This window comes from Rattus norvegicus, chromosome 16 (assembly GCF_021556685.1).
Source record: "Rattus norvegicus strain SHRSP/BbbUtx chromosome 16, alternate assembly SHRSP_T2T, whole genome shotgun sequence".
Taxonomy (NCBI): domain Eukaryota; kingdom Metazoa; phylum Chordata; class Mammalia; order Rodentia; family Muridae; genus Rattus; species Rattus norvegicus.
The window spans coordinates 29,940,769-29,966,561 of NC_141549.1; the positions used below are offsets into that span (position 1 = coordinate 29,940,769).

General features: G+C 36.2%; 1 protein-coding gene across 15 annotated transcripts in view; it reads right to left on the reverse strand.

Moving 5' to 3' along the window:
- Marchf1 (membrane associated ring-CH-type finger 1) overlaps positions 1–25,793 on the reverse strand; it is an 863,029-nt gene that overhangs the window by 601,758 nt on the left and 235,478 nt on the right. For all 15 annotated transcript variants that reach the window (NM_001135838.2, NM_001401505.1, XM_087588653.1 and 12 more), the window contains 1 exon segment: positions 9,902–9,978. The gene's annotated coding sequence lies outside the window, so the exon portion shown is untranslated.

Below are 25,793 nucleotides of genomic sequence, written 5' to 3' on the forward strand. Positions count from 1 at the left end.
ATTACTGTAACTGTATAGCTAGATAACAGTATGATGTTCTTATTATCCACTTAGGGGGAGGTCATTTAGGCTGTTTCCCATTTTCTAGCTACTGTGAAAAGGATTATGAACATGGATGAGTATATTTCTTTCTAGTAGAAAATAGAGTTCTTTGGGTACATGATCATTATTAGCTTATCTTGGTCAGATGGTGGACAATTGCTTTAGGGACATCTACATTGGTTTCTATAGTAGCTGCACCAACTTTTACTCCACCAACAATAATTCCCCTACATCCTTGCTAGTGTGTGATGTCTTGATTCCTTAATCTTAGCTATTCTGAATTAGTTAAGATGAAATCTGAAAGTAGTTTGAATTTGGACTTCTTTTCAGCCTAAGGATAGTGGGCACTTAAAAGATGAAGGACTCTCAGGACTCAAAGGGAGGGATGTTAAGTAAAATTCCCAACAGTGGACAGAGGGAACTCATAGAGTTCACCTCCAGTAGAAACTCAGGGTATCAAGTGGAGGGATAGGGTTGCCATCCCATAGTCAAAAACTCTGACCTGACGCAGAATTGTTCTTGTCTAAAAGAACTGCAGGGACAAAAATGGAGAAGAAGGGGTTGGGGATTTGGCTCAGTGGTAGAGCGCTTGCCTAGCAAGCGCAAGGCCCTGGGTTCGGTCCCCAGCTCCGAAAAAAAAAATGGAGAAGACACTGAGGGAAAGGTACTCCAGTGACTGGCTTAACTTGGGATCCATCTTAAGGGGAAGCTCCAAGTTCTGACACTATTACTGATGCTAGAGTATGCTTACAGACAGGAGCCTAGCATGGCTGTCCTCTGAGAGTCTCAATAAGAAGTTTACTGAGACAGAGATAAATACTTACACAAAACCATTGGACTGAAGTCAGGGACCCCTGTGATTGAACTAGAGAAAGGCTGCAGGAAGCTAAGGAGGAGGTTGACCCCTTAGGAAGGCCAGAAATGACAACTAACCCATACCCCTAAGATTTCTCAGACACTGGGCAGCATACACAAGCTGGTCTGAGGCCCCCAACACGTATACAACAGAGGACAGTCTTGTCTGGCCTCAGTGAGAGAAAATGACTCTAACCTTCCAGAGATTTGAGAACCCAGGGAGTGGGGAAACCTGGCAGGAAAACAGGGGAGATCCTCTTGCAGACAAAGGGAAACATGGGGATGTGAGGAATTGTGGGAGGGAGGACGTGGAAGCAGGTAATGATTGGATTGTAAAAAATAAAAGTAATTTTAAAAAATAAAAAGAAGATAAAATTATTATTTTAATCTTTTGTCTTTTTGCTGAAAATTATCTGTGTAGTACCATAGCCCACTTCATAACTTTTTCATTTTCTCAATATGTATTTCTTTTGTTTGTTTTTGGTATTCTCTAGACACTTATTTTCTGTGCACTGTGTAGTTGGCATATGCTTTTCCCTATTCTTCAGACTTTCTGTGAGTCAATTAATAGTTTCACTTGCATCAAGTGCTAGTGTGTTTAAATTATATGATACTAAAATGATTTTACATATATTGAAATTGTGGAGAAACTCTGCTAATTTAGGTCACAGTCTAAATGTCCAGAGAGCTCCTCTGAACTCAACACTAAACGGAGGACTCCCTTTACTATCGTGGTTTCCCCTTCTCTGACCTCATCTGGGGAACTTGACCCCTGTCCACATCCTGGGGAAGATCAATTAGACCTGCAGGTTCCCCTTGTATCTGAACAGAAAGCACCATAAACATGAGGCATTCACGGACAATGACTTTACAATCACTCTAAAAACTCCTTCCCACTCTCCAAGGCTTTTATATAGCCCTTGTCCACCCCAAATAAATTGTATGCATACAACCACATCCCGAATAAAGGTATGCACACAAACTATGATCGTCTAAGAATGCTGTTTCATTAAACTACTTGGGGAAGGCCCCTCCCACCCACTCCCAACTCCATTTCCTGGTGCCCACTCACAACTGAACCAGATCCTGTGGACCCTATGCATTCCTTCCAGCTAGGTGTGCCATGACACCACACACTGAGAAGGCGGAAATGGAAGACAGAACCACAGCATGTCCCCAACACATATACCACATGGAACAAACCAATCATAAGTACATTATTGATGAATGGTTTCCATTACTGTCGATCACCAAATATTCATCTCTATTTCCAAGCACATTCTGAAAAAAATGGAATAAAAAGATCGAGGATAATATTTAAACAGTCTTTATTTCAGACTTGTGCCTCCAGAGCCTTTTGCTTTCTAAAGAATGTACAAGAATAAAGAATGTCACACAAAGCAAAAATGAGCTACAGCTAGAAAAAGCACAATTTAAAAGCAGAGTGAAAAGAATTTAGTATTCTATGCTAATATTTAATCTTGTTTCACTTGGTGCCCATATGGCAATAACCTTTTATAACATGTTCATTACTCTGAATTTTGTTTCATAAAAAGACATCCTTTTGCCCAAATAGAAATAAATGACACTCTTGGGGTCAAATATGGTGCATATTTTTCTTCATCTCTAAACTGTAAAGGAAACCATGAAGTCCCCACAGCAAGTAGGGTGACCCCAGGGAACCTGGGACAATTTTACATCACCAATTCTTGTCATGCCATGAATTTTAGTCATCCTAGAGAACTCATAAAATGGTGCTCATTATGACTAAGACTTTAAAAAATGTGCCCATGTGAAAATGACAACAGAGTAGACAGTCAGGATCACTTGTGGTGATGCAATAGACTATCTAGATGTATTTTCTAGAACTTACTATCTTAACAAGCATTGATTGTGCCTCGAAAGGAGGGTGGCTGTCCCTGAATTTACAGAGTCTACTTATGATATCCATGAGTATAATTTAAAGGATTGGTGCTTATGCATGAGAAAATAATATTTTTATTTGTGTAAATAAAATTTTGTATTTCTTGAATTTGAAATTTTGTCAACAAACCACAAAAGCATTATCAGTACCAACACTGATATGCTTCTTAAACTTCACTTAATGTCATATTGGATTGTGTATGTCATTAACTTTATGCATAATATTTTAATGATTGTTTTACCAACAGGAAATTACAATTATCACAACTACAAAATTTATTTTAAAAACTCCAGCCTAGGAGTTATTAATTGATATACATAAATGCTTATTATCTAACAATTCCATTTTTAGTATGTAACCAAAGTAATGAAATTGGATTATCAAAAGGCATCTGCCTTCCCACATTCATTGAGGCACTAGACATAGTAGCTGAGAAATAGATGCTATCTAAGAGTTTGTTGGTTGAGTAATAGCTAAAAAATAAAGGAGGGTGTGTCAGGAAGGAGGAACCATTCTTCGATGGGGTCCAAGTTATAATAGTAGTAGAGCGATTTGGTGTGATATTGCACAGTAGGATGTGAATAACATACTCTAAAAGAGAAGAATATGAAAGGAAACATTGTTAAAGTTTTCACAATAAGATAATGAAAACATTTAACCTGATTTTAAACTTGCACACCTATGTATGAATCAGAATAAAAGGACATCTGCCACCTATTCTTCAGATGGCAGATTAATACACAAAATATGCAAAGAAATGTAAAAATCAACTAGAGAAAAAACCCTCATCTCTTCCAGCTTGTCAGTAAGCCACTGTACTTCTAACAGTCCTCAGAGGAAATACAAATGACTAATAAATATTTTTAAAAGTTCTCATCAAATCCAGCCCTTAGAGAAGTGAAAAGTACAAGAACTTTAGGACTCTATCTCACCTTTGCTAAGAATGATCATTATCAGGGAAACAAATGCCAACAACTGCCAGAGAAAGGTGTGGGAAAAGTTGAACACTTCATCAATGGTGGTTTGGCAACTATGGGAATAAGTGTGTAGGCTTCTAAAAGTACAAATGAAAAAACCTAAAACTAAAACAAACATATGACTTGGCTATACATTGTTACACATAACCCAAACGGCCCTATTTCCTACTATAAAAACACTTTCATATTCAGATTTTTTTACTGCTCTATTCACAATTCTTCTAAGAACTAGAATCAGCTTAGGTGGCCACAGTACATGAATGAATAATGAAAATACTGTACATGTGTATACACAATGCCATCTTATTCAGCTTCAAAGAAAAACAAAATTATGTACGTTGTAGAATGTAGGAAATTGAATAGCATTTTTAATGAGTGACATAATCTGAGAAAAATACATGCTCTTCAGTGTGGATGCTAGAACCTGTTTACTTTGTATAACATGATATAATAAATATTGAAAAAGTCCAGGAAATTAGGACATTAGACCAAAGAAGGCTTTAAGGAAAGGAGTAGAGTGGGGATAGAACAACAACAACAACAGCAACAACAGCAACAACATAGCTTATGGTATGGCAGTAATACAAGTATAAGAAGAATGAGTGGCAAGTTAGGAAGGAGAACAACAGAACTAATTGCATAGAAGATAAGATGAGTAAGAAGGAAGAATGGTAGTGACCTACTTATCAATTAACCGGGGAAATCAACAAAAGACAGGTAATAATTCCTGACCAGTTGATGCTCTAAAATTGGGTACAGAAAATTTTACCAAAAGTGTTTGTTTCGAAGCCCGATATAGCTGTCTCCTGAGAGGTTCAGTCAGAGCATGTGAAATACAGAGGTGAATGCTAGCAGCAAACTATTGAACTGAGAAGGGGACTCCCGTTGGAGGAATTAGAGAAAGGATTAAGGAGCTGAAGGGGCTTGCAACCCCATAAGAACAACAATACCAACTAACCAGAGCTCCCAGGGACTAAACCACTACCCAAAGACTACACATGGATAGACCTGTGGCTCCAACTGCATATGTAACAGAAGATGGCCTTGTTGAGCACCAATGGGAGGAGAAGCCCTTTGTCCTGCCAAGGTTGGACCCCCCAGTATAGGGGAATGTCAGAGGGGAGGCGAGAAGGGGTGTTGGATGGGTGAGGGGGAACACCCTTATAGAAGAAGGGGAGGGGAATGGGATAGGGCACTTATAGCTGGGGGAAAATGAGAAAGGAAATAACATTTTAAATGTAAATAAAAAATATCCAGTAGTTAAACAAAAAGAAAAAAGTGCTTATTGCAAAGGCTGAGAAAATATTATCGAAGGACATGTCTTAACTCAGCTTTTACACCATACTTCCTGGTGCCATATATTTTAGATCAAATGATTTATACCTTGGGATTACAATGGTGCCTCAAAGAATAAAGTACCCACTATATTAGCATACCCAGCACCTATACCAGGTAGCTCACACCTGCATGCAACTCCAGTTACAGAGTATCTTATACCATTGTCTAGATATCTGTTCTCACATACCCATATCCCATATCCTAACCCCACTCGCCCATGTCCAGCACTTAAATAAAATTACTCTTAAAAGTAATGAAGTAGAGAAAGGGAAGAATACACCCAAAGTTAACTGTAGCCCCCATACCCACACGCATACATATGCGTACACCCAAATACACACATACATACATATATTTGTCACACACTATATCATGAGCAACATCCCAAGCCACTTTAAAAAGAGTGGGTATCTTTTTGTCATCAGTTCAGACACAGTAAAGAAAGACCTGCTCAGATGTGGAAGCCTTAAATATGTAAAGAAAATTCTTCAGGCTTTTGCTGTGTCATGCCTGGAGCTCTGTCTTCATGTTCCAACTACTTTCTGACCAAGAACATGCTGTGAGGACTTCAGCAAGGCATATGACCACTTTGATTTTACATTGAATACTGATGAAGCTAACACATGCAAGGCCATGTAAACAACCTACTTTTGCCTCTTTGTGTCCTTAAAGGACCAAGAGTTTTCTGCAGTACTGCGAAGCAGAAAAGATTACCTTTGACATTCTCAGTGATTGAAATGTGGCCACAGTCGTCTCTGTCTGAGGGATCAGCAGAGCACAGTCAAATACTTCCATTTGTCATGTGGTGCTTTGATTCACAGTCACCACAAAATAGAACAGAGAGATTGAAAGCAGTACTCTGAGCTGCACAAGAGACACAGACTAGCAAAGAAGGGATTCCAGGCTAGAAAAGCCAGAATATTAAGTATATGTTATATATATTCTATATTCAGAATATTCTATATTCTACATATATTCTATATTCTATATTCAGAATATTATGTGTGTGTGCATGCATGTGTAACCTTGTGTTATCACATAAAAATTACCAGAATCTCTTTCTCTTTTTCATTCAGTAACACCAGGCCAAATGTATTTGATATCATGGATATTTTAGAATGTATGCAAAATATCCCCTGCCTATTTATATATCATATATTATTTTTTGTAATTTCATAGATTCTTTTGTCAAAACAACTTTCAACTTGATAATGACTTTAGAAAAACAAATTCATTTTCAGATAAAGTATTTCCTTTAGTGGTCTCAGATATCATGTTACACAAGAAACTGTAGCGGGTTAATTGTCTATGTGTATTGAGAAGCACTGGTGCATAAAACCCTTCAATATCACTTTCAGAGCAGGACAAAAGGTAGATTCATTTATCTGACTATTAAGACAAATGAAACAGAAAGTTGTAGTTATTAATTATACCAGGGAAACAAATTAGAGATAGTCACACTCAAAAATTCCTTTCAATTAAAAATTATTTAAAAGAAAATGCTATTCATATTTTCCTAATGTATTAATAGCAAGAATATGTAACAATTTTTAAAACCTTTGAAATGGAAAATTGAGTCATTTCGGTTTTGTTATATTTTTCTATTTCAATGCCCACAGCTATAAATGGTAGTAACTATGAACTATTCTGTCCATTCAGATATTCAGAAAATCAATGGTCATTTTAGCAAGTGGTTTTAAATTTGTTTCAGGGTGTCCACCTGTGGCAAATAAGCAAGACCCTAGGTGACAGATGCTCCTGGCATTTTTCAAAGATGATGTTGAGAATATAAGTCCTTATTTCAAATGTGTTAGCGTGTTTCTTGAGAGGGAGGGAGGGAGAGAGAGAGAGAGAGAGAGAGAGAGAGAGAGAGAGAGAGAGAGAGACAGAGAGACAGAGAGACAGACAGAGAGACAGAGAGACAGAGACAGAGATAGACAAAGAGAGACAGAGACAGACAGAGAGAGACAGAGACAGACAGAGAGAGACAGAGAGAGAGACAGAGAGAGACAGAGAGAGAGACACAGAGATAGAGACACAGAGAAACAGAAAAAGAGACAGAGAGACATGTCTACAAACTACTATTTGTCCTGTAATCAAGGCAACTCCAAAGTCCAAGAATATTCCCCATCGTAATTATTTGTGATTTTTGATATATATCACCATCTGCAAAATATTCTAATCTATTGCTACAGTGAGTAATCTCTCAATGAGTTTTGGTTTGCGGTATGCATTTTTCTTTTATAGTAAATGGGTTTTGCCAACTATCACCAAATACCTTTACAATTATATGGAGAAATCAATTTATGGCAAAAGGCAGTAATTAACAGACCTAAAAATCAAAAATGAAGTGCTAGTTTCTAAAGCTAAAAATCACTATTTCGGTTTGGTGCTTGACTTGCTGAATTAGCCTATAACTTGTGTGTCATCAAAAGTGCTGGAGCGACTTTTATTTGAGAACTTAGAAATCTGAAAACTTAGAAATCTACTCTCAGTGTTATTAATATTTTGATATTTTAAAGAGATTGATTTATTTTTAATTATGTGGCTGTGTATATGTGAGAGGCCAGAGGCAATAGGTGCCCTTAGAGTGTATTTGAGCCACTCAGCATGAGTGCTGGGAACCAAACTCTGGTCCTCTCAAAAGAGTGTGTGCTCTTAACCACTGAACCGTCTATGCAGACCTAACTTGGTATTTTTAAGTATCTACAAATTCATTGGTGTCTTTTTTAAAATAATCTTGTCATACACATGAAAATAAAGTGCTAAGGCTCTGTTATGTTTTCCATACAAGAAGAATTATTCTGGTTTTGTGTTTAAAATTAGAAATTCTCAGAAACTCTGTTGCTGGGATTCCATTACAATTTTTATTTTTTTTTCATGAATTTCAGATTTCTCTGTAGCTTCTCAGACCATAGGACCTCAAACAGAAAGACTGTGCGCAAACCTAAGAACACATTTGCTTTTCTTGTACGTAGGATTTTATTGCTGTAAGCCTCAATACAAGTACAGACTTCCAGCACGGTTACCTGAGACAGAAGTCAAGTGAAGTTAAGTAGGAAGGAAACTAATTTTTTTGTGAAATTCTAACAGAAAAATACATATTTGCTACTGATAATCTTGTAAAACTCTAATTTTTATGTGAAAGTCTAATTAAACCCAGTTTTATTTTTAGATTTTATGTACAGGGCTTAACAATGAAAATATCCAGTGAATATTTTCTATTCAAATAAAATAATATAAAGCAATTTATATTATTTGGAAATTTAAAAGTAGGTACAGGTACAAATAGATAAATCATGAAAATATATAATTCTTGGGATTGAGCACAGTTTTGTGGGAAATATTTGTGATTCATTTAAAGAAAACTAGTTGTTAAATTTGAAAGTATTTACACATAGCAGAACTACTAGGCTCTTCTCTAAATCTGAGGAAGAAAATTTTAAAGTTCTTTAAAAAGTTTCTCTTGCTTTATATATGACCAGTATATTTTTGAAGTAATTAATTCCCTTTATATTAATACATGGGTTTCTAGAGCATGTTCTGACTTTTGAGCCTACTCTCCAAGTTGATATCCTCCTCGTCATTAGTGCTGTACAAACACTGGGGTGAAAACCCTCCCAATGAATGGCATTTGGAAAACTACTGCCCCCTGGAATTTAGAACATAAAAAATTTTTTTTCATCTAGTTGACCTTCTATTGATTAATTATGAGGTAACACAATAATAATTTTTGTCTTGCTTAGTGGATATAATCTGAGTAAATGAAATATCAAAAATACTGTAAATGTCAAAATAAATAGCATGTATTACATTGTCTCCAGGTATTGAGTGTGTCATACAAAACTAATTAGGGACAAACAGACTCGTTTATCGTGACATCAAAAAGCAGGTTATAAAAGAGGAGAAAGTTTATTTACTTTTACTTTGTTCCTGAAACTGTGGAATAGCCAAATCTCATGTGTGAGATAATCAGAAGGGTTATAAATTAAATGTTTCGGAAACATTCAGTTCAATGGCATTCATGACTCTCCACAAATTAGGCGTGTTTCTTTGCTCTGTGTCAGATGCAGTGAATGAGCTCTCCAGTCTAAGACATCAAAGTTGTATAGTATATATCATAATTCGATGATGTAATCTGTGTAGTGCATAACACAACTTGATAATATAAGCTATGTGGTGCTATCGCAATGAGATGATATTAGCTGTGTACTCATATCACAATGAGATGATATTAGCTGTGTACACATATCGTAGTGTGATGATATAAGCTGTGTGTACTCATATCGCAATGTGATGATTGATGAATACGTTAATTCATGAATATAAAATTGAAACATTAAGAGCAAGACAAATTACTTTTTTCTAGAGATTGTATTTAGCTACCATAATACAGCCTCAGAAGACAGTTTCTGCAAATAAAGATTTTTTTTTTTGCTCACTGAAATAAAGGATTAATAATTATGAGCATGTTTACCCAGGACAAATCAAATTTCTTGACAGCGCCATCTCTGTGAACTCACATATCAGCCAATAAGAGTTTTATCATGAATCATTAAACTATTGGCTAATACAGACAAAAATCAGAGTTAATCTAACAAAGAAATGTTCTTTATTACTTAACTCAGATAAAGTTAAAGCAAAACAAAACTTGGCATAAATAAAGCCAATTAAAGCCTTAGTTAAAATTCATCTAATTTGCCATTGAGAAAAGCAGTTCTCTGTATCAGAAAGACTTCTATAAGACAAAAACAGATGGACTTACAAAATATGGCAGTGTCTTGCTTAGTCACAGTAGGACAGCAGAAAACAAGCTCTCAGAAGTCTTTTTGGGTACATTTCCTGAAATAGAAAATTAAAATAAATAAATATATGTGAAAGTACGAGTTAAAATGAACAGAAAAAGACAAACATGTTCTGAGAATGATTAGAGAATGTTTATATACATATAGTTATATACATATAATTATATAATTTAAAGTAAGAGTCAAGGCCTATCTAAAAACAAAACAAGAAAAGAAAAAAGAAAAGAAAAACACCTCAGTGCTCAGTATGAGTGTTGACGAGCAGAGACACTCAGCACAAAACAATAGAGTCATTTTTGTTGTTTTTAATTTAAAAACATATTTATTAAGATACAGCATAAAAGTCAAAGAAATACATTATAAAGTGACTTAGAAATATAGTATAATAGAAAGTAAAAGTTAACATTCTTTTATGTATGCAAATGTTCCTTCCAAAAATATTTTAAAGTAACCAATAGTAAAGGTGTCTTTCCTGTCAAAATCAGGTCTCTGAGAAGCATCTGGCAGTTTACTTATGTAAAAAGTGGGCAATTGGTCTCTTCAATGTATTTAGTATAATGGGGTTCATAATGAGAAGATATCTGAAATTGCTGTTATTGGTTCTATAGGTCGAAGAGAAGCAAAACATAAGTTTGACCTTAACAAACTAATCTCGCCTTACAAAGGAAATTCAGAGGACTGTGATATGCATAGTTATGACACTATGTTAGATTTTATTGAACAGCTCAGGAGGCTGACACAAGGTAGGAGTTTTGTATTCACAGCCTCTGTATGTGCTATAGTGATAGATCCACACTGGTAATGCTGCCCAATAGACAATGGTGCATTAGGCTATTGTTCATGACACAGACATGTTTGAGATCAAAGAACAGCAGGAGCTGCCACCAAGTCTTCTGAGCTTCCGTGAGCAAGCATGGCACCGTGGCTTTGAGGTTATTACATCAGACTCACGTGTTACAACAAATATGACATGTTAGGCAGCCAATATATTAAATCGATGGGCTGTGTCCTTCCCTTACATCTTCATGTGGCTGGAGGATTGAAGCAGCTATCTATTGTCACTTGGGTAAAGGATGCTGAACCCCTGCCACATCATATAGACAGCTCCCCATAACCCCATCTCCCAATGCTGCCAGACCTGTCATTAGACTGCACAATGCACATTTTAACAAGACACACAAAGATTCCAGCTGCTGTTTTATGAGCTCATCTCTTTTCCTTAGCTTAGGTTAAACATTGTCTTCCATAATTATTTTCTTTTCTTTTATCAGATATTTTCTTTCTTTACATTTGAAATTTTATCCTCTTTCCTAGTTTCCCCTCCAGAAACCCCAATTCCATCCCCATTCCCCTGTTTCTATGAGGGTGCTACCTCACCCATTCACTTACTCTGTCCCACCTCCCTGCCCATGCATTTCTCTACGTTGGGGCATCAAGCCTTCTCAAGACCAAGGGCCTCCCCTCCCATTAATGCCTCGCATGGCAATCTCTGCTACATATGCAGCTGGAGCCATGGGCCCTTCCATGTGTACTCTCCGATTAATGGTTTAGGCCCTGGGAGCTCTGGGGTGTGTGGTTAGTTGATATTGTTCTTCCTGCAGGGTTGCAAACCCCTTCAGGTCCTTGAGTCTTTTCTCTAACTCTTCCACTGGTTACCCTCATTCTCAGTTCAATGGTTGGCTGTGAGCATCTACCTCTGTATTTGTCAGGCTCTAGCAGAGCCTCTCAGGAGACAGCTACATCAGGCTCCTGTCAGCATGCACCTCTTGGCATCAGCAAGAGTGATTCTGGGTTTGCTGGTTGTATATGGGATGGATCCCCAGGTGGGACAGTCTCTGGACGAAATTTCCTTCAGTCTCTGCTCCACACTTTGTCTCTGTATTTCCTCCTGTGAGTATTTTGTTACCCCTTCTAAGGACTGAGGCATCCACACTTTGGTCTTCTTCTTGAGCTTCATGTGGTCTGTGAATTGTATCTTGGTTATTCCGAGCTTCTGGGCTATTATCCATTTATCAGTGAGTGCATTCCATGTGTGTTCTTTTGGGACTGGGATACCTCACTCAGGAAGATATTTTCCAGTTCCATCCATTTGCCTAAGAATTTCATGAAGTCAGTGTTTTTAATAACTGACTAGTACTCCATTGTGTAAGTGAACCACATTTTCTGTATCCATTTATCTGTGGATATATCTGGGTTCTTTCCAGCTTCTGGCTACTATAAATAAGGCTGTGATGAACATAGTGGAACTTGTGTCCTTATTATATGTTGGAGCATCTTTTGGGTATATGACCAGGAGTGGTATAGCTGGATTTTTAGGCAGTACTATGTCCAGTTTTCTGAGGAACCACCAGACTGATTTCCAGAGTGGTTGTACCAGCTTGCAGTCCAACCAACAATGGAGGAGTGTTCCTCTTTCTCTACAACCTTGCCAGCATTTGTTGTCATCTGAATTTTTTATCTTAGTCATTCTAACTGGTGTGAGGTAGAATCTTAAGGCTGTTTTGACTTGCATTTCACTGATGACTAAGGATGTTGAACATTTCTGTAGGTTCTTCTTGGTCATTCGATATTCCTCAATTGAGATTTTTTGTTTAGGTCTGTATCCCATTTTTAATAGGGTTATTTGATACTCTGGAGTCTAACTTCTTGAGTTCTTTGTATATATTGGGTATTAGCCCTCTATTGAATGTAGGATTGGTAAAAATCTTTTCCCAATCTGTTGGTTGCCATTTTGTTCTATTGACATTGTGCTTTGCCTTGCAAAAGCTGTGCAATTTTATGAAGTCCCATTCATCAATTCTTGATCCTAGAGCATGAGCCATTGGTAATCTGCTCAAGAAATTTTCTTCTGTGCCCATGTGTTCGAGGCTCTCCCCCACTTTCTCTTATATTAGTTTCAGTGTATCTGGTTTGATGTGGACGTCCTTGATCCACTTGGACTTGAGCTTTGTACAAAGAGATAAGAATGGGTCATTTTTCATTCTTCCACATGTTGACCTCCAGTTGATCCAGCACCATTTGTTGAAAATTCTGTCTTTTTCCACTGGATGGTTTTAGCTCCTTTGTCAAAGATCAGGTGGTCATAGGTGTGTGGGTTCATTTCTGGGTCATCAGTTCTATTCCAATGATCTACCTGCCTGTCTCTATACCAATACCACACAGTTTTTTATCACTATTGCTCTGTAATACAGCTTGAGGTCTGGGATGGTGATTCCTCCAGAAGTTCTTTTATTGTTGAGAATAGTTTTTGCTATCCTTGGCTCTTTGTTAGTAGATTTCTTTTGGGAAGATGGCCTCTGTGTGTATGTGTGTGTGTGTGTGTGTGTGTGTGTGTGTGTGTGTGTGTGTGTGTGTGTGTACATTCACACACAACCAGTTTGCATACACAGACTAGAGGAGATGTTCAAGTGTCCTCCTTTATCATTATCTGGCTTATTCCTTTGAGATTCTGTCTCACTGACATTGAAGATAGGTTGACACGCTAGCAGCAATCCTCTCATCTGCAGCTCTCAAAGACGGGGCTTACAGGCAGTCATATGTGTAGTCATATATAGAGCTTTGTAACAGTGCTAGAGGTTTGAACTCAGGCTAAGAGAATCAGTTTTCTACAGGGATGTATTTTCTGATATTTATGAAATCAGCTTTAAAGATATACATAAGATATACATATATAAGCAATATTAAAGAGATTTAGGAGATTGTATTTACACACACACACACACACACACACACAGAGAGAGAGAGAGAGAGAGAGAGAGAGAGATGCAACAGATAGTTGTTGCAAGGTAAGAATTGGGAGGGGAGAGATGTAAATACAGTTCTTGCGTTGAAATTATAAAAGGTAAAAATAATTCAAAAATATGTTTTACCAGTTTGTCCTTTGCCTTGCAGAAATTGAAGCATGCCCATGATTATGTTGATTGGTTGCACCATTAATATTTAAACTGGATGTGTTTAAAATTGAATAAAATGTGGTCAATGGAGCTAAAGAACAGACCTTTATTTGTTCAGTATTTCATTGAAGAAATATGACTTAAAAAATGAAAGAATTATTTTAAGTAACCGACCTTCTAGAATGATGGATTGTAGGTACTGTTTGTTTTTTTTTTCTTACAGAAAAACCACTAAGGTGAGAGAGAACTTTTGTCACTTTAAATGCAATTTAATCTAAATTATTTTTAAACCTGCTGATCAAACTTTATAATGCCTTGATAGCACCCTTTCAGACAGCCAAGAATCTAAAGAATTTCTGAAGATACTTGGGTTAATAGACTATTACACTAGTATGAACTTGCACTTCCATATATTAGAATTTTAAATAGGAAAAATGTTTAATGATTCAGTAGCACAATGAATTTTAAAATAATTAGCCAAAGGAATGGAAGAGTGTCAATGAATTGATATTTTAAAAGTGTAGGAATCAGCATTTTGACATCTAATATCAAATATTCTTTGAATTAGTTGATTATATAATTTAATGTTGGGCACCGAGTCATTGGAAAGAATTGAATAGGGCTTAATTTCCACGTAATTCTATATTAGTGAGTATAGTCAAGTGTTAATGGTATTTAATGATTTCTATTATTATAAAGAAAATTCTACACGGGCAATATTTCTAAAACCTTTATATTTACTCTGAGAAAGTAAATCTGATAGTACTTGAAATCTGAGAAATACTTTTGTAATTTATGATCCACATATTGTACATAGATAATACATTAAAATAATATTTGAATAAGATATTTTAGATGGCAAAATTAATAGGGTACTTCAACCCTTGTTATTCTAAGTTTGAGGGATAATCATTACTTCTGGAAGGAAAAGAGAATAAAATATTTAAAAAATAAACATGCATACGCTCATATGGATTTCAGTTTTCATATTGAAGTTTAACATAATAGAATATTAATGCATTTTTTCAAAATAATTATGTTTGGAAATGGTTACTAGACTATGACTGCATAGTCGAAGGTACAAAAGCAATTTTCAATTCAGATGCTTCTGAATGCTGTCGGGTGGAGTGCTCTGGTCTCTGAAGAGAAGATAGATTATGCAGAAAGCAGTTAACTGTCTCAGTTAAGATTCAAATGCCAGTGGTGATTTTATTTGGTATTTTATTGCTGTGAATAAAATGTAACTTGTGCTGCAACACCATTGTTTATTTTGTACGTGGATGATTCGTTTAATAATAAAAATAATCAGTATGTAAGCTTGTCCTAAATAGTGTTTTGTCATTAGCAAAATGGTTTTGTTTTATGTAGTGTTGTTGTTGTTGTTTTTATTTGATTTGATTTGATTTAGTTGCCATGCTGGTAATCAAAGTCAAGGCATCAAACTCACTTGCTAGGCAAGCACTCTATCGTGTAATATATCTTCTAAACAAAATTTTTATAAAACACTGTATTAGTATTATATTGATAATACCCTCACAGGTTTTACCCATTTTCTGAACTGAATTGAGGATTATGGAAATGGAATGATTTCTTTAAATGGCCGTCAGTGGTTCCCATGGGAACTGATCCCTGTGTGCTGGCACGGCTTACTATTTTTCCTAATGTAAGAATTTCCCAGCAAGAATTTTAAAAGTTAATTGATGTAGAGTAGTTATAAATATGAAATGATTGGACTTGAGATTTTTTTTCTTCTAACTAAAATTTTAAATCATATAAACATTTATTTCAAGTAACCCTCTAGGAGAACAGTCTTCCTTCAGTTAATAAAGATTATTTGACATTGATTAATCTTCAGGGTGGAGACTGATTTTTATTTACTTTTCATTTGTTTATTTTTATTTTTATTTGTGTGTGTGTGTGTGTGTGTGTGTGTGTGTGTGTGAAATACTATGTTTTGCTGCTCTCCTTAAAATTTCAATGTGATTGTTAATCTGGGTAAAAGTCAAGTGCTTCCCTGCAAGTACAAAGGAAGGTATATATGGTGTCTATATCTAATAGAAATTGCTATGGAGAATGCTATCAAGCCGAGACCCTTCCAAACAAATGAGAATTGCCTTTCCTTAAAGCGGTAAGGTAGTTTCCTTAGGAGAAATGAACTCCCTGACAGAGAGATTCAAATGCCATTGTGGGTTGCCATGGGATATTGTTTTACAAGAGCATTTGTAGAACAGGTGGAAGAAAGCTAAATAAAGTACAAGCAGGTACGAAATGAGAAGTTTTCTATTTAATTTGCCATAAACAGTAGAAAGACCTGCACCTGGGTCTACACGGAAAACATCCCTTCTATCATCACAAATTGCACTTGCCATTTGGAAACACATCTCATAATTGTAAACTTCACTTGTTTTAAAACTGGAGAGAGTCGTTTTCATAATGGCATCGTAATATTCCTCAAAGAAGCCATTTCTAAGAGCTGATTGCAGGAAGCAAATTAATAGCTTATTTCACTAATATGGAGGTATACTTTGCTCTTTGGTGTGATTATAGGTAAACAGAAATAGGAAACTATTATTGAAGGCCTCAATAGCTGAATTGAAAACACCATTAATAAATCAAGGGAATAGCCAACCATTTAACATTCTAGTGCTAATGGTCCGGTTTGTGAAACTGTTACCTCTGATGGCTTCTCAGAATAAGCTTATGGATATACTATAAAGTAACCAACATTTTAATTATGATAATGGCCAAGAGACCCAGGGAGAATTAAATAGTTTTGCATACAAACTACTTTTAGCCTACAAATGTAATTTCATACCTGAAACCTGTATGCTGAATGCCTGTGGTTCCTCCGTGGACATTTCCATTAAGAAGGCAAACATATTTTATAGCAATGTATTGACTCATTCATCTCCACCAGAAAAATTCCATGAAACTAGTCAGTTATGAGCCTTGTGTGCAGATATAAATCTTTCTATTGCTACTTGAAAAGTACCAACTTCAAGCATTTACAAACCCATCAAAGAGTAACCAATAGGAGACGGTAAGTAAAAATTGCATTACATGGTGTACTAGCAGTACTCATTGTGGTGATGAAACAAAAGGCATGTGACTTGATCCATCCCATCCACACTGCTAATACTGTGTAGATCTCATAGATAGCACTTGCTCTGCAGTTTGTACTTTGAAAGACCTGCCTTGGTGGGGGAAGTTTAGAGTGGCCTAGATGGTCCTATAACTCAATGGAAAAGTCCGTGTGGCTTCCCTTTGGAGGACTTGCACGTAACAGGTATGCCCTGAGTTTGCTCTCCAGCTCAGCTTTTACCCAGAATGAAGCCTGTACCTCATAAGCAGTTTTCGTAATTATTGTTTTTCAAATGCTCATAAACCGGTATAGATAATAAGTATCATTTCAACTGACTCAAAATCGTTACACAGTGTATTTTAAAGGACTCGTTGCACTGAAACATAGGGACATGTGCACATCCTAACATATAGATGTGAAACAGAGAATGAAATGTTACCAAAAGATACAAGCATAACGAAGTGAATTCTAAAGTCTAAAAATTAATCACATAATGGTAACATCACTAAAAATAAGTGACTAGGTGCTTGAAAGCACTGATAGAAGCATAACCCAAAAGATAAATAAAATCTGAGTACTAGGTGTGTCCCAGCAGAATGTCCAGCAGCCTCCAGCCATAGGTATTTTACATCTACAGAACTACCAGTGGCTTTCCATTGACCCAGAGGAGCTCTTTTGCTTTTTTACCAAAAGGACTGACAGTAGAGGCGGTCTAAAGAGGTTCTGATTCACAATAACCACTTAATATTGCCTTTATGCCTAATATTTTCTATGAACGAATACTGTATGAAGATTATACTTTTTGTGTATACATTCTTTTTTAACCATATTGAAATGTCCCCAATGGTTTTTCCTAAGTTTAACAGTGTCTCATAAATAGGAGACACTCAAGTCAAACTTTTTGACCCCCTTCCTTATTCAGAGTATTCATGGCATGAATGATTTTGGGATCATTTATGAATATTTCTGACTTTCTAAAATCTTTGTGTTGTATAATGGTGGAATTTCATGAATCGATGCAGATGTGCAATTTTACTATTGTTTCTCAATTGCTTTCTAAACACATTATACCAGGGTACTTATTGATTTTTTTACACTGCCAGGAGCAACCAATTGTTTGCAAGTACTTCTGAAATCTCAAGGGTTATCTTAAAACTCAGGTAATTTTCATTATGCAAAAGTGCATTCTCATTCACATTCTTAATGCTTGCTGAAGGCAGCGCTTGCCAATAGAGACATTTAGTCCTCGAAGAGAATGCATACCTACTTGCATTTTCTCTGCTTTATATTCTTGGGTGGTGAACATGTGGCTTAGTGAGTTTCAATTAACATATGTAGGCTACTGTCATTATTTAATGTATCCCTTCTAAGCACTGGAGATCAAGGAAATTTCCTGATTTGTATTGCTCAGGCTCTTTATCAGGTCACTATCTCATAAATACCACAGGTTACGGTGCAGTGCAGGAATAGAGATAAGAAATACAAATGCCTAATAGCATTGGCCTTTTAGGAAAGAAAACAGGAGGGTTATGTACAGAAGAAAAACAATTATTTTTGCCTCGTTCTTTACAAAACTCATTTGGACTTCTGTTAGCATCTGGAATTGGTAACAAGTGAAACAAGAACACAGGGTTTGAAGTGTGCCTTACACAGTCCCTGCTCTCATGACTCTCTACAGCTCTGCTTATCTGCACAATGCTATACAAGCTTGGGTCAGTCAACATAGCATCTGGATAGAGTATGTACCCATGAGGCTTCACCTATCACAGAGGGTTAACTAGCAAGTAATGATTATTAGAAGAGGGGTGACAACTTTCTTAGTGGTATAGCCAAAATAAGCTACCCTTTCCATGCTCAGGCAAGCGATTTATATTAAACTCAGTGTATTAAGTTTGTATTAAACTCCTAAAGAACCCATGAAAATAGGAAAAAGGTGATTGAGAAGAAGAGTTCCCATGGGAGAGGAAAGGGGAGGACAGAGGAGGGTGGAGAGTAAAAAAGTACAAGGAATCCTTGTATAAATAAGGGCCACTACCAAAGAGTGCAATGTGTTTGTTAAACATATGTGCTCATAGCATGCTCTTCAGTATCATTGTGGATCCGGAGCCTGTACAATGTCACTGCCCTGTCATTCTCGGGATTAATGCAGTTCTCACAGCACCCCAGTTAGATCCTGATGGAATGGATTGCTATAAAAAGCAAGGTTGGCTCCCATCCTGCTGGTGTCCTATCTTTCTATGTGATGTCTAAACTCCAGTTTAGTTTTTTCAACTTTACTACAAGCTGAAGCTGAAGAAATGGGCTCACCCAATCTTGGATTGCAGCTTCAATCTGCGAGGCAAAGAAATCTCTTCCAGGTTTTCAGTTATTTTTCACAGAAAAAGAAAATGGACTATACATTTTGTCACAGAATTGCTCTAAGAAAAACACAAAATTCCAAGCTTTTATTTCTACAAGTATCTAAGGTATTAGCAAATTTACCTTTATCTGAATGATACCTGTCAGGAATAGGTAGAATAATGGGTATCTTTGATATTTACTCTATATTTTCCTATATCCTCTGAAAATTTTCCATGCAGACTTCATTGGTTTCAATCATTATCTATGCTTCTTCTTTTTCTTGTACATAAAATACTAGTTAATTTTCACTGTCAAGTTGATGGGATTCAGATCATCATGGAAACACATATCTGTATTTATGAGCTTGCCCTGCAGGGAGGCACTTACTGAAGTCTTACTGAGAAGCAAAGGTCCACTCTAAATTTGGGAGATACTTCTCAGGATGGAGCTTACACTGCATGCCAAAGGGGAAATACTATTTAAAATGTTGGAAAATATCCCTTACTATCCCAAATCTTTCTAATCAGACTGTTTATTTTTAACACCGGCATCACTCTGTGTGACAGGAGGCTCACAGATCGCCTGCACCTTTGATGTGAGTGAGCGCCCTTCACAATGGATATTTAAAACCTTTATAACAACAGTAATTTCTTCTCTTGTTTTGAAGTTCTCCATGAAAGTTTCTATTACATCATTAATGGTTTCTTTAATCAGTAATAGAAGCAGGAGAGAATTGCCTATGTAAAGATTTATTTGACACATAGGAAAAAATTCTATAACTACAATTTTTGCTTTATCATTTGTAGCCAAGGATGGGGACTTTAAACAGGTGGTTTTGTAGAAAAGGATTATCATTCACATTGTATCTTTGTTCCTAGTTTAGTCCTTGGACATAGTTAAGGTAAAGCTACTTAGATAAGTAACAAAAATTTAATGATTGCACAAAGAGTATGAATATAGTTATTTCTTTTAGAAGATACTTTCAAAGTTTAAAACATAATTTTTCTTCAGTCTTAAATTACTGGCTAGGTGGAACTCAGAAGCAATTTTTAAACTTTCACTGCCTTTTTTCTTATATCATAAGTCAGTCTGCCACTCCAGTGCATATAGCTATTAGTATCTTAAAGATGCACAGGGGTTCTCAAGCAAGGAGAGAAAAGAGCACAACTCAATATAGGGTGGTACCACAGGACTGACAGAACCCAGGTCAAGGAAGGAAGTATCTATTATCAGGAAGTAAACTGCAAGCAAAAGAAAATTAATGTATTAAACTAGATTCGCTTTCAAAAGTCATAACCTGTTATTTCTGTGTTGCATGCAGTATCTTGTACATGCTGACTCCACCATAAATTTCCCCTGGCATCAGTTATTCCAGCCTGTTAAAGTGACCTACTTCCCTGGGGGAACCAGCAGGCATGGAAAACCAGAATGGTGGGGGGAAATGGATTTTGTTTTTGTTCTGTGGGATTTTTTTGGGAGGGGCATAGAGTTTAACTACATCTAAAAATAAATACGCCAGTCTAGAAGCTGGTGCAAGTTCAATGCAAGTGTGGCATAGGACTATTGTAATTATAGATCATTGAGAAACAATGATCATTGAAAAATAATCTCCACATTGAAACCCTATGGAGTCCAAGGGCATGGAACAAACTATCTAACTAAACAATTTGTTCAGCTAAAGAAAACAGAAACAATGCTTCAAATTCAAATCAGGTGACAGGTTACACAAAAGGACACTGTTGGTTTAAGATAATCCACTTTGACTCAAATTGCACAGCTCCCATCATCCACTTAAGCACGTTTAGTGAATGTGTAACCGGCATTGGCTTTGTATTACTTGTGCTACGGTTTGCTACTTTCATTGTTTGGTGGTACAAAGCACCAAACTCACAGCCTTGTAAATATTAAATGATCTGCCACTGAGCTTCACATCAATGACCTCTTCTTAAACACTTGTCAATTTAAAATTATGATTATTTCCCTAAAAACTTTCTTTCATCCTAATAGAAGCATTGCACAGAAACGCTCCTTATAGCAATAGGAGCACTATTTTGTGTAAGCTTGTGATGTTTAATGTATTTTATGCTGTTATGATAATAGAACATGATAGACGATAACTCTCAGTGGTGAGTTTTTTCTCAGCATTTTACCTATGCTATGGATGTAAAGGGGTAGTCACCATGTTGAACACTACAACCTTTATTCCACATCTGTATTAACAAATCCAAGAAAATGGTATTAAATTTAACAAAAACAACGAACTGTTCTCCAGCTTAAAAAAAAACAACTTGGTAAAATTAATGTTTCGTCTTTCATGCAACATCAGCAGAGAAAATACTTTTAAGAGCAGCAAGAAAATTTAGCTCTCAGCATGATGTCACAGTTCGGATCAAATTCACTGGGTCAGTGTCTAATAATAACTCCTGTTGGAGATTTTTTTTAGAATACATCAAAATCTATGCTTCTAGAAAAATGTTGCCACATACATCAAGAAAGAGATTCTAGATCATAACCCTGAGAGTTATATTTAGTATTTTTTAACATTGTAAGGGTAAATTCTAACATTATGCTTAATCATTTATACTATTTCCAATTTAGGGGGGGTGGATCTTTCCCTTTTTCACTAAAACTAAAATTATTAACTCTCTCTGTCATACACACACCCCACACACAACTAATAAGGGAAAAAACTGTTACAATTAATTAAATTTTTAGTGCTTTGGAGGAAATGGCTGTGACAGAGTGTGAAGGCTAAGAGCTGAATTCTGTGGCTAGCTCTGAAGGCTACGTCAGAAGCTTACGCTAGGATTATGTAGCTTTGCTGTGTGTTTCCTACTTTAGCAGTGCAGAGTCAAGGGTAAGTGTTTGTCCAAGTTACCAAAGCTAACAAAATGGGCATTGGACAGAAGAGAGCACTGGGTGCATTTGAACTTCATTATGTGACTAATCGAACCAAATAAGGAAAATCATTCATAGATATTTTTCATCTAGATTTTAATTTTTATATTGAACCCTGCCATGACCAAGGTTTTTCTATATCTCTGAAATTGTTACTTTCTTTTCCTTTAATTCTGAAAAATAGAAATGTCTGTGTATGAACAGAGCCAACGATTATGTACACTATAGGGTACTGAATCCTAAGAGAATGCATATCACAAATTAGTAAATTGTCCCTAGCACTGGTTAGGCTTAGTCTATTTTTAGCAGGTTAGCACGTCCACCTTGGTTTGACCTAGAGACATATAGATCTTTCTGATTGTCAAGACCATGTTAATAATAGCTGACCTTTCCTGAGTATGAAACATGTCAGACAATGTTAGAAAAGCTTTACAGACATTAGTTTCAACTACTCTTTTCCAGACACCATTAGGAAGGTCACCGTTAGTATACTGACTTCATCAAGGGGGAAACGGATGGGGAGAGTCAGGTGCTCCTCAACCAGGCACAACCTTGAATGCACGTAACTCAAAATCTCTAGAACATCTATCGGGAATATTAAAGAGAATACCCCTAGATTAAATAGGATATTATTATTATTGTTTTTGGTGTTGTTATTATTATTATTCGTTCAATATCATCCTCATAGCCTAAGGCAGATTCAACATTGCAAGCCCCTTTGTTTAAAAAATAGCTACACCAATGGACAATTGTAATCAGAAACCATTGATTATTTTCCACAATGCACAATATAGTACTGTGTAGCTTGCAACATATATTATGACTTTATTTTTGTCTTCACAGATATTGTAGGGAACATCTATCCTTATAATAAGTGAACTAAAACCAAATGATAATTAATGTAAAATGATACGACTTGTTTATTGTTCTTGTTTAGGAGTTGGTTGCACAAAGTGAGTCTTTAGTTCTGGGAAAATAACAGAAAAATCTCTATTTCACCTGTGTATAAAGAGGCATTTCTCAGTTTTCCAGTGAAAGCATTACATGAAAGCTTAGGAGAAACCTTTTTTTCTACTCTTCTATATTAATTTGACATTTACTTATTGTTTGGTTCACATGTAAGTCTATTCCTTCAGGACAACCTGAGTTAAAGACAGAGACTTCAAATCACATCCTAAGAGATTTTGTCCACAAACAGCATTTAAAAGAATTAACCTGGGTTAGGGTAAGATCAATCTGTTGTAAAGGTCATATGTTTTTTGTCTGACGTTAATTGTGGCCAATCTGCACTTTGCAAAATGAGCAGATGCTACTGTCCTACATGAGACGTGGTTCTAGAATTTGCTCTTCTAAGAGAGGTAAAGAGTTTTAAGTGCCTGTGAGATAAAGATTAAAGGTGCGATGGCTTCGATGACCAGAAGGGAAGTGAAGGGCAAATGACACTGAGAACTGGGAAACTCTCAAGAAGGAGGGAATGTACGCAAGGTGGTTTTGGAAGGCTGGAGGAGGCAGTGTTGGGGAATGTGTGGATAAGGTTCTACACTGGGTAGTAATCATTGAATCACACAACAGACTCTGTAGGTGGAAGCCCTGTGTTTCCTGGGGAGCTAGTCCCACTATAGCTGAATGTTTTCCCTGAATTACACTTCTTACAGACTTTATCATTAAAACCTAAGAAAAGGCTAAGAAGAAGTTTTTGGTTGCATTGTGCTAGTATTTGGAGAATTATGGGACACATAGCTGCACATAGATGAACTGATTTGCAGAGCTCCAAGAAGTGTTGGTGCTGTCAGAGAGAAACAGGAAGCTCTTCCTTCTTTTTTTATTTTTATTTTTAATTTTTTATTGGATATATTTCTCTATTTACATTTCAAATGTTATTCCCTTTCCCAGTTTCCTGTCTATAAGACCCCTATCCCCTCCCCTTTCCCCATCCACACCCCCGTTACCACCCAGCTCTTCCTTCTGCTCAGTTTGTAACAGTGATCTGCTGAGGCTTGAAACTGAAGAGGCACTGAGGCCAGACCCACATTCAGAGCTTATTCCTGAGCACATGAATTACAGCTGTCTCTTTGAGACTCTCTCTGGAGACCATGGGAGACAAGAAGATATTCAGAGGCTATCATTGATGAATTATTTTTAATATATACATTTTATAATCCTCAATTTACAAGTCATTGACTTAACCACATTAAACAAGTCACATCAAAAAATATAATTAGTATGTTATACTGTGACAACTGGCTTGACTTTCCTGAAATAAAAATGTAAACCTGTAAGATAGATATTAAAGTAATATTTTCATATACTAACAAGTGAAAACATTGAAGCGTTACTTCTCTGAAAGCTAGAAGTTCTAAGGGAAAAGCAATTATATTTTATAAAATGGATAAAACCCTGAACATCCCAGAGAGCCATATAATATACAGTAGATAGACCTGAACACAGCGTTCCAGGAAAAATGCTTTGTGGTCCCATCTTTACTTTTTAAGAATATCTTTAAAAGAATCAAAAATCGCCTCAGAAAACTACATTATTCCCTTTGTACATATCTAAACTTAGGGGCAAAAGATTGATGTTTAAATTGTTTTTCCAAAGACTCCTATCTACTAATCCAATCTGTTTTATAATAAATATTGACATTTTAATATCTAGCAACTCCATACAAAGAAAATACACAGAATAAACCCTTAACTATTGATTTATAGTAGTAGCAAGAAAGAGAGCAAGAGCGAGAGAGAGCGAGAGAGAGAGAGAGCGAGAGAGAGCGAGAGAGCGAGAGAGTGAGAGAGAGAGAGAGAGGGAGAGAGAGAGAGAGAGAGAATAGGAAATGAGAGGACAAGGACACATAGTATGTACTTTCTGTTAGCCAGGATTAGGGAAGACAGGCCCAAGTATTGGTGCACTGGAGAATAAAACTCAGGTGTGATATTTATAAAAGAATAAATATAGATCTTAGAGCCAGAGTTCTCACTCTTTGCATTGTAAATAACCATTTCACAAGGGTTACATATCAAATATCCTGCATATCTCATATTTATATTATGATTCATAATGTTAGCAAAAATATACTAATGAAGTAGCAACAAGAATAATTTTATGGTTAAGGGTCACTACACTTGAGGAACTATATGAAAAGGTCATAACATTAGGAAGTTTAGAACCACTGTCTTAATAGATAGCCCATGCATAGTCACTTTGCAAAAATATAAGCATAGCCTAAACAGATTTAATTTCCTTTTCAAATGTGTGTATATGTATGCCCACAGAGAGCATCAGAGATGGAGTTACAGGTACTGGTAAGCTGCCAAGAAAGTGCCTTTGTAAGAACAACCCATGCTCTTCAGTGCTGAGCCATCTCTCCAGCATTGACAATGGTGTGTATTTGGAAATTCAGACATTATGCAGATATGATCAATTCTTTAAAACCTTAAAATCTAAAGAACTATACATACAAGAATGTGTACTTAATGATTACTACAAGTGCTTAACATAGAGTAATGAACCATATCAACCATTAGAAAAATAGAAATACTAATAGATTTAAAATCACTAGAATCTGGAGCAATTGATGTTGTCTTTTACTTTATCCTTCTCTCCCAGGCCCTCATAATAAAAAATGCTAATTATTTTATTTTT